The sequence below is a fragment of the Chiloscyllium plagiosum genome, unplaced genomic scaffold (genome assembly GCF_037043375.1).
Source record: "Chiloscyllium plagiosum isolate Xiang-an unplaced genomic scaffold, Cpla_swu_hap1 HiC_scaffold_13, whole genome shotgun sequence".
Lineage (NCBI taxonomy): Eukaryota > Metazoa > Chordata > Chondrichthyes > Orectolobiformes > Hemiscylliidae > Chiloscyllium > Chiloscyllium plagiosum.
The window spans coordinates 109,365,676-109,380,095 of record NW_028270151.1 but is presented as its reverse complement, the minus strand read 5'-3'; the positions used below and the strand labels follow the sequence as shown (position 1 = coordinate 109,380,095).

Below are 14,420 nucleotides of genomic sequence, written 5' to 3'. Positions count from 1 at the left end.
GCAAGAAGAGATACTTGTTAGGAAGGAAGATGTGTTGGGGGGCATTTTGAAAAACTTGAGAATAGACAAGTCCCCCAGGCCTGACGGGATATATCCTAGGAATATGTGGGAAGCAAGAGAGGAAATTGCAGTACCGTTGGCAATGAACTTTTCGTCTTCACTGTCAACGGGGGTGGTACCAGGGGGCTGGAGAGTGGCGAATGTTGTGCCCCTGTTCAAAAAAGGGAATAGGGATAACCCCGGGAATTACAGGCCAGTTAGCCTTACTTCGGTGGTAGCAAAGTAATGGAAAGGGTACGGAGGGATAGGATTTATGAGTATCTGGAAAGACACTGCTTGATTAGGGACAGCCAGCATGAATTTGTGAAGGGTAGGTCTTGCCTTACAAGTCTTACTGAATTCTTTGAGGAGGTGACCAAGCATGTGGATGAGGGTAGAGCAATGGATGTAGTATACATGGATTTTAGTAAGGCATTTGATAAGGTTCCCCATGGTAGGCTCATGCGAAAAGTCAGGAGGCATGGGATAGAGGGAAATTTGGCCAGTTGGATAGAAAACTGGCTAACCGGTCGAAGTCAGAGAGTGGTGGTAGATGGTAACTATTCAGCTTGGAGCCCAGTTACAAGTTGAGTTCCACAGGGATCAGTCCTGGGTCCTCTGCCGTTTGTAATTTTACTTAATGACTTGGAAGAGGGAGTCGAAGGGTGGGTCAGTAAATTTGCAGATAATACGAAGATTGGTGGAGTTGTGGATAGTGAGGAGGGCTGTTGTCGGCTGCAAAGGGACTTAGATATGATGCAGAGCTGGGCTCAGGAGTAGCAGATGGAGGTCAACCCTGCCAAGTGTGAGGTTGTCCATTTTGGAAGGACAAATAAGAATGCGGAATACAGGGTTAATGGTAGGGTTCTTAGTAAGGTGGAGGAGCAGAGGGATCTTGGGGTTTATGTACATAGATCTTTGAAAGTTACCACTCAGGTGGATCGAGCTTGTAAGAAAGCCTATGGTGTATTAGCGTTCATTAGCAGAGGGATTGAATTCAAGAGTCGTGAAGTGATGTTGCAGCTGTCCAGGACCTTGGTTAGGCCACATTTGGAGTATTTTGTGCAGTTCTGGTCGCCTCACTTTCGGAAAGTTGTGGAAGCATTGGAGAGGGTGCAGAGAAGATTTACCAGGATGTTGCCTGGAATGGAGAATAGGTCGTATGAGGATAGGTTGAGAGTGCTAGGCCTTTTCTCATTGGAATGGCGAAGGATGAGGGGTGACTTGATAAAGGTTTATACGATGATCAGAGGAATAGATAGATTAGGCAGTCAGAAACTTTTTCCCCGGGTGAAACCGAGTTTTACAAGGGGACATAAATTTAAGGTGAAGGGTGGAAGGTATAGGGGGCATGTCAGGCGTAGGTTCTTTACCCAGAGAGTGGTGGGGACATGGAATGTGCTGCCTGTGGGAGTGGCAGAGTCAGAATCATTGGTGACCTTTAAGTGGCAATTGGATAGGGACATGGATGGGTGCTTAAGCTAGGACAAATGTTCGGCACAACATCGTGGGCCGAAGGGCCTGTTCTGTGCTGTATTGATCTATGTTCTATCTATGTTCTATACATTTCATTGAGTACTGGAGATTTCTCCACATTTATGCCTGTGAAAACATTTAATACCTCCTCTTTATGGATCTGAACATGTTCGAGAACCTCACAATCCCAACTGAAATCCCCGGCTGCAATGCCTTTCTCCTGCGTGAATACAGATGGGAAGTATTCATTGAAGACCTCACCTACTTCCTCTGGCTCCATGTACCGATTGTCCCTTTGGTTTCTCACAGGCCTCCTTCTTTCGCTGGGAATCCTCTTACTCTCACGATGCTGATAAAATATCTGTGGCTTTTCCACAATCGTATCTGCCAAATATATTTCATGACCATTATTTGTCCCTCATTTTCCACAATCCCCTTCCACTCTCTATCCTTGTGAAGGGCTTCACCTGATTTTATTGCACTGTATTTTCTTTATCGAACTCACGATATCACTTGATCAGTATTCCCTGGACTTGCTGCCTTTACTATTCACTCTTCAAGGAGCACACTGGCCCTGCGTTCTCACTGCATCACTTTAAAATACTCCACTTTTCTAATATGCACCCAATTGTAGGGAGTTCCTCCTTGTCTCTGTTTGCCAGGCCCTCGCTAATGATCACAATACTGATAGGAGCTCAGATGTGAGGGGGGCAGACAGGAGACTGTGTGGCTGCAGAAGAGACCCCAGGATGATGTGCTGCCTCCCGGTTACCAGGGTCAAGGGTGTCTCTGAGCGGTTACTGAACATTCTGAAGGTGGAAGGGGAATAGCCAGAGGTCATTGTGCACATCGGTCCATATGTCAGAGGTAGACAAAGGGATGGGGTCCTGTGAAATGAGTACAGGGAGTCAGGTGAGAAGTTAACAAAGCAGGATATTGACATTAATGATCTCCAGATTACTCCCAGTGCCAAGTGCCAGTGAGGATAGAAATAGAAAGATAGGCCGGATGGATGTGTGGCTGAGGAGCTGGTATAGGGGGCAGGGTTTTCAGTTCTTGGGTCATTGGGATCTCTTCTGGGGTAGAGGTGACCTGTACAAAGGGGATGGTTTGCACTTGAAGCAGAGGGGCACCAGTATCCCACGGAGGAGATTTCCTAGCGTTACCCATGAGGATTTAAACTAGTTTGGCAGGGAGTTGTGACTCTGAGTAAGAGAGGGACCATCGAAAAGTCAGGGGAAATACATCATTCATCAAGAGCAAGTTACCTATTCAGGATATCTAGGGCACAGTCGAGGGAGGGAAAAGACATGTGGTTTAAAGGGCATTTATTTCAATACACGAGGCCTGACTGGTAAGGCAGACGAGATCAGAGCATGGGTTAGCTCTGGGGACTGGGATATTATAGCCATAATAGAAACATGGCTGAGAGAAGGGCAGGACTGGCAGCTCAGTGTTCCAGGATAAAGAAACTACACACGTGACAGAAAGGCAAGTAAGTGAGGAGGGGGAGTTGTCCTTTTGATTAGGAAGGACATAACACCTGTGCATCGAGACAATACTGTTAAGCAGTCATCAAATGAGGCCGTAAATTTAAAAGTTAGAAACAAAGAGGGGATGGTCAGTCTGCTGGGATCATGTTCTAGACCCTCAAATAGCCAGCGGGTATGAGAGGGGCAAATGTGTAGTCAGTTTGCAGGTATTTATAAAAATAATAGAGTAGTATTGGATGGAGATTTTAACTTCCCCTGGATTGACTGGGTCACTCAGAGTATAAAAGGCCTGTACTGGGTGGAATTTGTAAAATGTGTCCAAGAAAGTTTCCTAAATCAAGACGTAGATGACTCTACGCTACTCAGACAGGTGCAACACTGGACCTGTCCTCAGAAAACGAGGTCAGGCAAGTGACTGAAGTATCAGTCGGAGAGCACATTGCATCCAGTCACCACAACTGTCTTTGTTTTAACATAATTGTGGAAAAAGATCAGACAGGTTGACAGATTTAGGTCTTAAACTGGAACTGGGCCAATATTGCTACCATTCAGCAGGATTGAGCAGGGGTTGATTGGGTGAAGGTAAAACTCACACAACACCAGGCTATAGTCCAGATGGTTTACAGAGGAACCTCGAATATCTGAACGAGATGGACAGACACTATTTCTTTTGGATAATTGATTATTCGGTTAATCAATTCAATGCCTTTCCTCTGGGGCTCGGAGTTTTCATTCCAGTCTGCTCCCTGTTCAGGTGACTCGGCAGCAGCAAGCCATGAGCGAGCCCCCACACCCTGTCAGACCCCACAAATACACCCCGCTCGCCTCCAAAACCATCCAACACCGCCCCCACCCGACCCTCAACGTCGGCCCCCAAACCGACCCAACAGCGAATCCCCCCCAAAACCGTCCGACACCACCCTCCATCCGTCCCCACCTCCCAGACACGTCTGACATCACTCTCAGCCCATCCCCAAACCTGTTCAACACCGCCCCCCCGCCCGTCACACCCGCAGTTCCAATCCATGTCCACGCCCGCCCCCCCGCCCGTCACACCCACAGTTCCAATCCATGTCCACGCCTGTCCCCAGCCCGTCACACCCACAGTTCCAATCCATGTCCACGCCCGTGCCCCCGTAAGTGTTACCCAGGTAAGCGGATAGTGAATAAGGTGTTTGGTATGCTTTCCTTTATTGGTCAGAGCATTGATTATAGGAGTTTGGAGGTCATGTTGCAGCTGTACAGCACACTGGTTAGGGCACTTTTGGAATATTGCATGCAGTTCTGCTCTTTTTCCTATTGTTGTGAAACTTGAAAGTGTTTAGAAAAGTTTTACCAGGATGTTGCCAGGATTGGAGGATTTGAGCTATCGGGAGAGGCTGAAACAACTGAGACTGTTTTCCCTGGAACGTCAGAGGCTAAGGGGTGACATTCTTGAGGTTTATAAAATCATGAGGGGCATGGGTAGGATAAACAGACAAGTTCTTTTCCGTGGGGTGGTGGAGACCAGAGCTGGAGGGCATAGGTTTAGGGTGAGAGATGACAGATTTAAAAGGGACCTAAGGGGCAACCTTTTCATGCAGAGTGTGGTTATGTATGGAATGTACTGCCAGAGGAAGTGGTGGAGGCTGGTACAATTGCATAATTCAAAACGCATCTGGATTGGTATATGAATAAAAAGGGTTTATTGGGATATGGGCCAAGTACTGGCAGATGGGACGAGATTAGGAAAGGATAACTGGTCGGTGTGGACGAGTTGGACCGAAGGGTCTATTTATGTGCTGTACGTCTCTAGGTCTCTCTGGCTTTAAATGTTTTCCACTGTTCATTTACAGCCTGACATTTCAGTCTGTTTCCCCTGTTTATCTTGGTCAGTTCTCTCTCTAGATCATGAAATTGGCTTTGTTACTGACGCTTGGATTTGCTTTCTGGTCACTTTAAAATGTCATAATCATTTTGAATTCCGGTATAATTTCTTGGAGGATCTCGGTGTGATATTACTCATTCACTCAGCTTCATCACCCAACGGTCGATCTGAGATAGTTACATCCCTAGCCATTTGCACAATGTGTTATTCAAAGAAACACAGACAAAAACATTCAAGGAGGATCTTGGATAATATCACTCTTGCCAATGTGTCTGTCCCAGATTATACAAAGATTGAAGTCTCCCAGAATGATCACACCTCCTTTGCTACAAATTCTAATGAATTTTTGTTTAATGCAGGGATGAGCAATGAAATACTGCAAGGCAGCATAAAAACTGTTCTCCTGCTTGTGGTTTTGACACAACATCCAGAATTTGCATTCAGGCTGATTCAGCTGCATAATCTGAGGCCAAATGCTTTCTCTGTAATACCTGTGTTATCCATTAGTGTCATGGTTCCCATCTTGCTCTTCTGCCTGAGATCTGTAAGGTTGTTTACCGTTGAATATTTACGTTTCACCTTTTGTTCAACCTGTAATCATGTCTGTCTGCTGACTAAATCTCATTTTTCTCTGTGTCACAAGTCACCTTAATGCAGATACTTTGTCCATTCCAAAAAAAAAGATAATTTACTCTTTCCTGTCACAATCCTATTCGCTGGTGTACAGTTTTAGTTTAGCTCTGTCCCTTCCTGTTCCTTTCTGCTTGTCCTCAACCAGATCCCCGTGCGGTTCCGAGGCTTCACAGTTTTTCTTTTGATTTGGAAAGCTGTTTTCACCTGAACCCTGTCCCTGCATCCTCTCTATCAGTTTAAAGCCCTGTCCAGAAACCGACCGACATGATTGGCCAGGACTCTGCTCCCAGCAGGGTTGGTTTTAATGCACTCATGGGATGTTGCTGTCTCTGGCTGGGCAACATCCCAGGCCAACCCTGACCAGTCTTAGAGCTGAGTGGTTTGCCAGACCATTTCAGAGGGCATTTGAGAGTCTAACACATTGCTCTGGGTCTGGATTGATATGTAGGACAGACCGCCAACCTATAACATATTTCCTTACTTAAAGGGTATTAAGTAGTCAGATGGGTATCCCTGCTACCAGCATTAAATTCTGGATGAACAGTCGAGTGAAATTAACGCGAGGCCATTGCCTGGCCCACTGATAGCTCCCTCATCCCTGAGTACTGATCCTAGTGCACCTTCTTCATGACTGTGGTTTGATCGTGATGCCTTCCTGCATTCTGGTGATATCACTCAGTATCTCTCCATGTGGTATCTGTCACTGGGAAGGTCTAATTGATGTCGGTGACTGCAGCTTTTGCAGCTACTCCAGCTCCTGAGCCAACAGAATTCTCCACTTCAGGGAGACGCAGCAGCACAGGCCAGGGATGGAGACTGGGATTTTCCAGATCTCTGTGGGACTCGGTGCCATTCTCCATGTGTAACCCTCACTGCATCAGTCTAATTTCCCATTTTGTCTATTTCTCTGTCTCCTGTAGGTAATCAGGAAGGCACTGACTCAACAGAATTCCCAATTCCTGTTTCGTCCATCACCACACTGAAGACAGTTGGTCAGCCAGAGAGATGGAGAGTGAGATCTGGAGCCTTCGGTAAACCCTGCAGTGAGGTAAGATCACTCTCACTGCACAGAGCAGAGTTTATTTAAGGCATCGAGTTTTGGTCCAGAAGACATGACATAGATACAGTGTTGAAGCACGAACACAGATCATGATGGTTTCCAGGCTCAATCTCCACCCTCTTTTTTACTTTTGTCTCTGCTGTACCTGAGCCTTCCCACGTCAATATGGGAAGTTGACAGTTACCAATTCAGGCCTGTGCTGTCTTAGTGAGGATCTGTACAACAGAGGGGAAACCACGTCTTCCCCCGCCCCAAGGAGATGGCATTGAAACCTGGGATCCTTCTGTTCTATATTCCCCCTCACGCTGTGTCTTGTCGTGTGAAGGAGTCATACAGTAAGGAGACATACCTTTCGGTCCAACTCATTTGCACCAGTATCTTGAATGCTTGTACTTCCCAGAAAATTTCCTCTTTTTTATAACCTCCACCCCCCCCCATATTCCCGCTGTATATTTGAAACCTACTCCAATGCTGACGACTCTCCCTATGTGTAAATTGCTCCAGTGTTGATAACATGCCCAATCTCTATAATCTCATACTGTACTCAGTAAAATAATCCCTATTTCTGTAGTCTTGCACAATACTTACAGTGCCCACGTCTCTGTAAAATCCTCCAGCCTGGACCAAAATACCCACCTGTGAAACCTTCCTCAAGCCCCAGGAGAACATGATATCACTGTAACCTTCTGCAGGCCCTATAACACTCCTGCCACCTGGCCTACAGCGCCACGCGACCACAGTAACCTTCTCCCATCCCTACCGCGCTTCTTATCTGTATAAACACCTCCAGACCCTTTTCAAGCCACAACAGCACTCCACGTCTCTGTTTGCTCCTCCACTCCCTGCAGCCCTCCCAGCACCTCAAACATTCTCTCTTTGTGTAATTAGCAAATTGGGGCAGCACGGTGACTCAGTGGTGAGCAATGGTGTCTCGCAGCACCAGGGACCCAGGTTGGATTTCTGCGTTGGGTGACTGTCTGTGTGGAGTTTGCACATTTTCCCTGTGTCTATGTGGGTTTCCTCCCGGTGCTCCTGTTTCTTTCCACAGTCCAAAGATGTACAGGTCAGGTGAATTGGCCATTCTAAGTTGTCCATAATGTTAGTTGCATTGTCAAGGAGAAGTGGGTCTGTGTGGGTTACTCTTTGGAGAGTTGGTATGGCCTTGTTGGGCCGAAGTACCTATTCCCATGCTGTAGGGAATCTAATCTAAACTCTCCCTCTGCATTCCATATTACTGTCCCTAAATATATCCCTATATCCATAAACAGCCTCAAAGCCTTCAAACGTCCGAGTCTCTGTGAACTCCCACAGCTCCGTCCTTAACTGTGTAACTTTTTCTATTCCTGAAACACTCTGAAAATGTGAACATCCCTATCTGCGTAATCCTCTCAGATCCCTGTAACCGCACCCCACCCCCGATCTTTGGAACCAGCTCCAATGCTTGTGACTCTCCCGGTCAGTTTCGGCAAGACTTACTAACTATGCAACATTCGCCCGTCGCTAACACTAGCCCTGCCAATGTAAGCTCCTCCAGTCTCCCCATCAATCTATTCATCTCCATGCTCTTCCACACCTATGTGTGTAAACGTCACACTCCCCTACAACCATCCCTAGAGCAGAAACCTCCTCCAGTGTCTGCAATACTCCTTATCTGTGTTAGTGTCTCTAGGCTCTATTGCTGTTCCTGTCTCTGTAAGTTCTGACAGATTGTCCAGCTTTCCGGTCCATATAATTTCCAGAACCTCAGCATCCGACATCAACAAATGTCTTCATTAACCAGAGCCTTCCATATCTCTGTTCGTTCCTCAATTCTATACAACTACATAATCTCTGTAAATAGCACCATTCCATAAAATACTCCCTGTCTGCGTAAACTGCCCCATCCTGCACTGAGAAGCCTCCCTGTCCTTTTGATCACCTGTGGTCCCTTCAGATCTCCCTGTATCTTCCCTGACTCCATTGCCTACAGCTCATCTCATGTTATAACTCCTCTAACTCATATGTTACTCCCCATCTCTGTGATATTCTTCAGTTACTGCAATTCTCATTCTTTATCTCCAGAGCTTCCAATCCCCCTGATCAATGTAAGGTTATTGATCCCTTGCAGCATGTTTAATACCTATAGCAGCCTCCAACTCCTCAATGCATCCGGTCGCTGTAACCTCCTCAAATACTACAGCTTACTGCCTTTGTAATATCTTCCAGTGTCTGCAACCCTGTTGATTTCTGTAACCTCCTCCAGAACAGCACTCCACATCTCTGTGTAACTGATGGGAATGCGGCCAACCTGCCTTCACAGTCCTCACTAACTCTCTGAACTCCTGCAGCCCTACAACCCTCCGTATCTCTGGTCCCTCCAATCCCTACACTTCTTCCTGGCTGTGTGAACTGATCCAGCCCCTCAGCCCTCCCTATCTCACACACTCCTGCAGCTCCAACTATTGTCCATGTTAGTGTAATTCCCGGCTCCAACAATCCTCCCGGTCTCTATAAACTCCTGCAGCTCCAACTACCACCCCTATCTGTGTAATCTCCAGTCCGTCCAAACCTCCCTTTCTGTAGCTCCAAGTACCACCCAATCTGTCTAATTTCCAGGGCCTACAACCTTCTCTTTCTCTAAAGACTTCTTTCGCTCCAACTACCACAAATATCTGTGTAATCTCCAGTCCCGACAACCCTCCAAGTCTCTGTATCTCCTGAAGCTCCAACGACCACCATTGTCTGAGTAATCTCTAGTCCCTGTATTCCTCCTAATCTCTGTAACTCCTTCAAGACTGATAATCCTGTAACTCTCCTTGACATCTTTCAGCCCGACAACCCATCTGATCTCTAACCACCAACAGTGATCTCAAACCACCCGAACTCTGTAACATTCTCCAGTCTCTACAACCCAGCTTTTCTCGGTTAGTTTCTCTGGTAATTGTATTCCCTTTTATCTCCAGTTACAGATCCTTGCTCAGTGAAACACCAAATCTGTAAGAACACAAGAATCTTCGGTGTATCAATAAATTTGTCTCATTTTCTAAATTTAAATAACTACAAGTTCAACCTCTCCACCTGTTCCCATCAATATCCCTCCATTTTGAAGACCAATCTGGTGAACCTTCTCTAGACTGCCTCCAATTCAAAGACATCTTCCCTCGAGATAGTGCACCAAACCTGTTTACAGTATTCTCAATGTCGGCTGACTGGGGCTCTCTATAGTTGTTACAAGCCTTCCCTATTTTATTCACCATTCCCTTTGGAATCAATGCCAGAATTCCATTTGCCTTCTCTATGTCCTGCTGGCTCTGTATGCCACCTTTCTGAGATTAATACACAGTGATTCCCAAGTTACTTTGTGATGTAGCTTTCTGCAGTTGATCTGAAACCAAGAGGTGACAGTAATAATCAGGAAAGTTCTGGAATGTATGGGAAACAAGATGCCAGAAATGATAACTGTACACTTAGAAACCTATGAAAAAAAGCGCAGTCCTTAAGACCATCATGTATCGGTGCAGAATTAGGCCATTCGGTCCATCGGGTCTATTCCACTATTTGATTATGGCTGAATTGTTTCTCAACCTCATTCTGTGACTTACTCCCTGTAACCCTTGATCTCCTTACTCATCAAAAACCTAGCTATCTCTGACTTAGATACATTGAATTACTTAGCATTCACAGTCCCACGAGGCAGTGATTTCCACTGATCCAACACCCTGTGGCTGAATAAATTCCTCCACATCTCTACTCTAAAGGGTCGTCCCTTCACTCTAAAGCTGTGCCCTTGGCTCCTCGTCTCTCCTGCTCATCCTCTGGCCCCCATCCACTTCATCCAGGCCCCTCAGTATTCTGTAAGTTTGAATGAGATTCTGCCACCGCCTCTGAAACTTCGAGTGCAGACCCAGAGACTTCACCTGCTCCTCATATAACACGAATTTCATCCCTGGGATCTTTCTTGGAAACCCATTTCTCGTACCCCTTCACTTTCTTTGTCCAGACTGTAAATGTATAACGTGTCGAGTGTAGTCCCAACACTGACCCCTGCGGAGTTCCCCTCATCACCAGTTCCCATCGTCAACTTTCTTCACTCTCTGTCTTGTGCCAATCAGTCAAATCCTCTCTCCATGCTCAGCATGTTGTTCTGAAACCGAAATTTCATTTCACACCCACCGCTAGATTTATTTTTCTGTCTGGCTGTAAACAGCAGAGTTTCACCATTACCTTCCCACCTGTAATTCCCTGGAAAAGGTGGTGGTGAGCTGCCTTCCTGACCCTCTCTAATCCTTTGGGTGTAGGGACAGACACAGTACTTGGAGGATGGAGCGTGGCTTGGAGGGCACCTTGGAAATGCCGGTGTTCCCGTGCATCGGGAACTCCTGTCCTTCCAGGGTATAGTTTTTCCGGGTTTGTGAAGGGCTGTAGAAAGACCCTTCCTGAGTGACCTCAGTGCTACTCGTAGATTTTATTCATCCATTCATGAACATGAGCTTTGTTGGCTGAGCCAGCATTTACTGTTGATTTGGAGTTGTCCCTGAGAAGGTGGTGGTGAGGTGTCTGCCACTGCAACAGCCATTGGAACAGTTGTTATCTGTGTCCCCTCTAGCAGGCGCTACAACACTCCTCATGTCTGTAACACATTCAGACAATGCACCTCTCTCTGCATATGTGACATCCTTCTCTGCTCAGAATTCTTATAGTACCTCACAATATCTCTCCTCCTTCATTCCCATCTGTGCTAGACATCTCTAAAATGTCTTTATTCTTGTTTAAACTTCTGGTCACCTAAAATTTCTCCCTTTGTAAATTTGTCACCCATTCAGCTTCTGTAACTCCATATAACTGTGATCAATGACAGCACAGGTTCCCTTCCTAAATCTCTATAATTACAATGTTGAGCAGGTGTGTATGCTGGAATGGATAGAGATAGAGGAAGCTGATGTGCTGAAACTTTTGTCAAACATTAAGACTGACAAGTCGCCAGGCCTGGACCATATTTGTCCTCGGCTGCTTTGGGAAACGAGAAATGCAATTGCTTCACCACATGCGAAGATCTTTGCATCCTCGCTCTCCAGTGGAGTCGTACCTGAGGGCTGGTGGCATGAAAATGTAATTCCTCTCTTCAAGAAAGGAAATAGGGAAATCCCCAGCAATTACAGACCAGTAAGTCTCACGTCTATCGTCTGCAAGGTGTTAGAATTTATTCTGAGAGATAGGATTTATGACCATCTGGAAGAGCATGGCTTGATTAACTGCAGTCAACACGGCTTTGTGAGGGGCAGGTCATGCCTCACAAACCTTACTGAGTTCTTTGAGAAGGTGACTAGAAAAGTTGATGAGGGTCGAGCTGTGGATGTGGTGTATATGGACTTCAGCAAGGCATTTGATAAGGTTCCACATGGTAGGCTCATTCAGAAGGTCAGGAGGAATGGGATACAGGGGAACTTAGCTGTCTGGATACAGAATTGACTGGCCAAAAGAAGACAGCGAGTGGTAGGAGAAGGAAAATTTTCTGCCTGGAAGTCAGTGGTGAGTGGTGTTCCACAGGGCGCTGTCCTTTGGCCTCTACTCTTTGTAATCTTTATTAATGACTTGGATGAGGGGACTGATGGATGGGTCAGCAAGTTTGCAGACGACACAAAGGTTGGAGGTGTTGTTGACAGTATAGAGGGCTGTTGTAGGCTTCAGGGAGACATTGACAGGATTCAGAGATGGGCTGAGAGGTGGCAGATGGAGTTCAACTGGATAAATGCGAGGTGATGCATTTTGGAAGGTCGAATTTGAAAGCTGAGTCCAGGATTAAGGATTGGATTTTTGGCAGTGTGGAGGAACAGAGAGATCTTGATGTGCGGATACATCGATCCCTTAAAATGACCACCCAAGTGGACAGGGTTTTTAAGAAAGCATATGGTGTTTTGGCTTTCATTAACAGTGGTATTGAGTTTAAGAGTCGTGAGATCTTGTTGCAGCTCGATAAAACTTTGGTTAGACCGCAGTTGGAATACTGCGTCCAGTTCTGTTAGCCCTATTATAGGAAAGATGTGGATGCTTTGGAGAGGGTTTAGAGGAGGTTTACCAGGATGCTGCCTGGACTGGAGGGCTTATCTTATGAAGAGAGGTTGACTGAGTTCGGACTTTTTTCATTGGAGAAAAGGAGGAGGAGAGGGGACCTAATTGAGGTATACAAGATAATGAGAGGCATAAAGAGAGTTGATAGCCAGAGACTATTTCCCAAGGCAGAAATGGCTAACACGAGGGGTCATAGTTTTAAGCTGGTTGGAGAAAAGTATAGAGGGGATGTCAGAGGCGGGTTCTTTACACAGAGAGTTGTGAGAGCATGGAATGCGGTGCCAGCAGCAGTTGTGGAAGCGAGGTCATTGGGGACATTTAAGACACTGCTGGACATGCATATGGTCACAGAAATTTGAGGGTGCATACATGAGGATCAGTGGTCGGCACAACATCGTGGGCTGAAAGGCCTGTTCTGTGCTGTACTGTTCTATGTTCTACAATGGTTGCGTGTGCTAAATTGGCACTTTCCTTCCTCCTTATCCATCTCAGGACTGCCAGCCCTTACAATCCCACTATATGGAATGCTCCCTTTCTCTGCACCTCTTCATGCCCTGAGGGTCCTTGAACACTATCAGAGCTCCAAAAGTTTATATTCCCCCCAGTTACTGCAACTTATAACTCTGTAACATCCAACAGTCTCCAGTACCATACAACACTTGCTGGCTGTTAATTTGCATTTGTTGAAGTCTACACATCTCTGTAAGCAGCTCAGAAAAAGCCCTTTAGACTCTACAAAGCTCCGTCATGAACAAGCCACAATCTCTCTATTTCCTTTGCCTTCTTCAGTGTCTGCAACTCTTGCTGTATCTTGCAGCCAATTTCTTTCATTGCTGCAGGTCTACCTAGCTCCCCAGATAACCTGTTCCATCCCATATAGTTCGCTCAATCACTGTAACACCCTCTGTATTATCTAATCCTCTTTTTCTCCACTGTCTTCCAGGCACAACAGCGATCCTGTAAGAGAGCAGTGCGGAATAGGATGTTATAAATCGCCGCTGAGGCTTGAGGCCTACCATTACTGGGAGTCACAAGGGGAAAGAACCCGACAATGAAAAGCACAGAGCGGGAGATTATAAATCAGCAGCGAGGATCGAGGTCGACTGGGACTCGGAGTTGGAGAAACAGCAGAACAGGAGGCTGGAAATCAGTGGAAAGGGAGTGACCATGTGAGGGAGCAACTTGTAGCAGGAGCTTAAGGCTCACTCAAACCGAGGAGGTGGAGGCACCAAAGTGGGAGGATATAAATCAGCACTGAGGATCGAGGCCAACAAGTACCTGGGAGTCACAGAGACGGTGACCCTGTGAGGGAGCAGAGTAGAGTGGGCGCTGGAGGATTACACATACCTGGGAGTTACAGAGACAGTGAACCTGTGAGGGAGCAGACTAGAGTGTGACCTGGAGGATTACAAGTACCTGGGAGTCACAGAGACGGCGACCCTGCGTGAGAGCAGACTGCAGTTGGTGCTGGAGAAATACATGCGCCTGTGAATCAAAAAGACGGTGATTCTGTGAGGGAGCAGAGTGGAGAGGGAGCTGGAGGATTACACGTACCTGGGAGTCACAGAGACGGTGACCCTGTGAGGGAGCAGAGTGGAGTGGGAGCTGGAGGATTACACGTCCCTGGGAGTCACAGAGACGGTGACCCTGTGAGGGAGCAGAGTGGAGAGGGAGCTGGAGGATTACACGTCCCTGGCAGTCACAGAGACAGTGACCCTGTGAGGGAGCAGAGTGGAGTGGGAGCTGGAGGATTACACGTCCCTGGGAGTCACAGAGACGGTGACGCTGTGAGGGAACAGAGTGG

At 46.7% G+C, this 14,420-nt stretch overlaps 1 long non-coding RNA gene across 1 annotated transcript in view; it reads left to right on the top strand.

Moving 5' to 3' along the window:
* Positions 1–14,200, top strand: part of LOC148148413 (uncharacterized) — a 276,054-nt gene extending 261,854 nt beyond the window's left edge. Inside the window, exons 2-3 of the long non-coding RNA XR_015759065.1 lie at positions 6,429–6,556; positions 13,560–14,200. This is a non-coding gene — a long non-coding RNA (uncharacterized LOC148148413). The remainder of the gene's footprint in view (positions 1–6,428; positions 6,557–13,559) is intronic.
* The last annotated feature ends 220 nt before the right edge of the window (positions 14,201–14,420 follow it).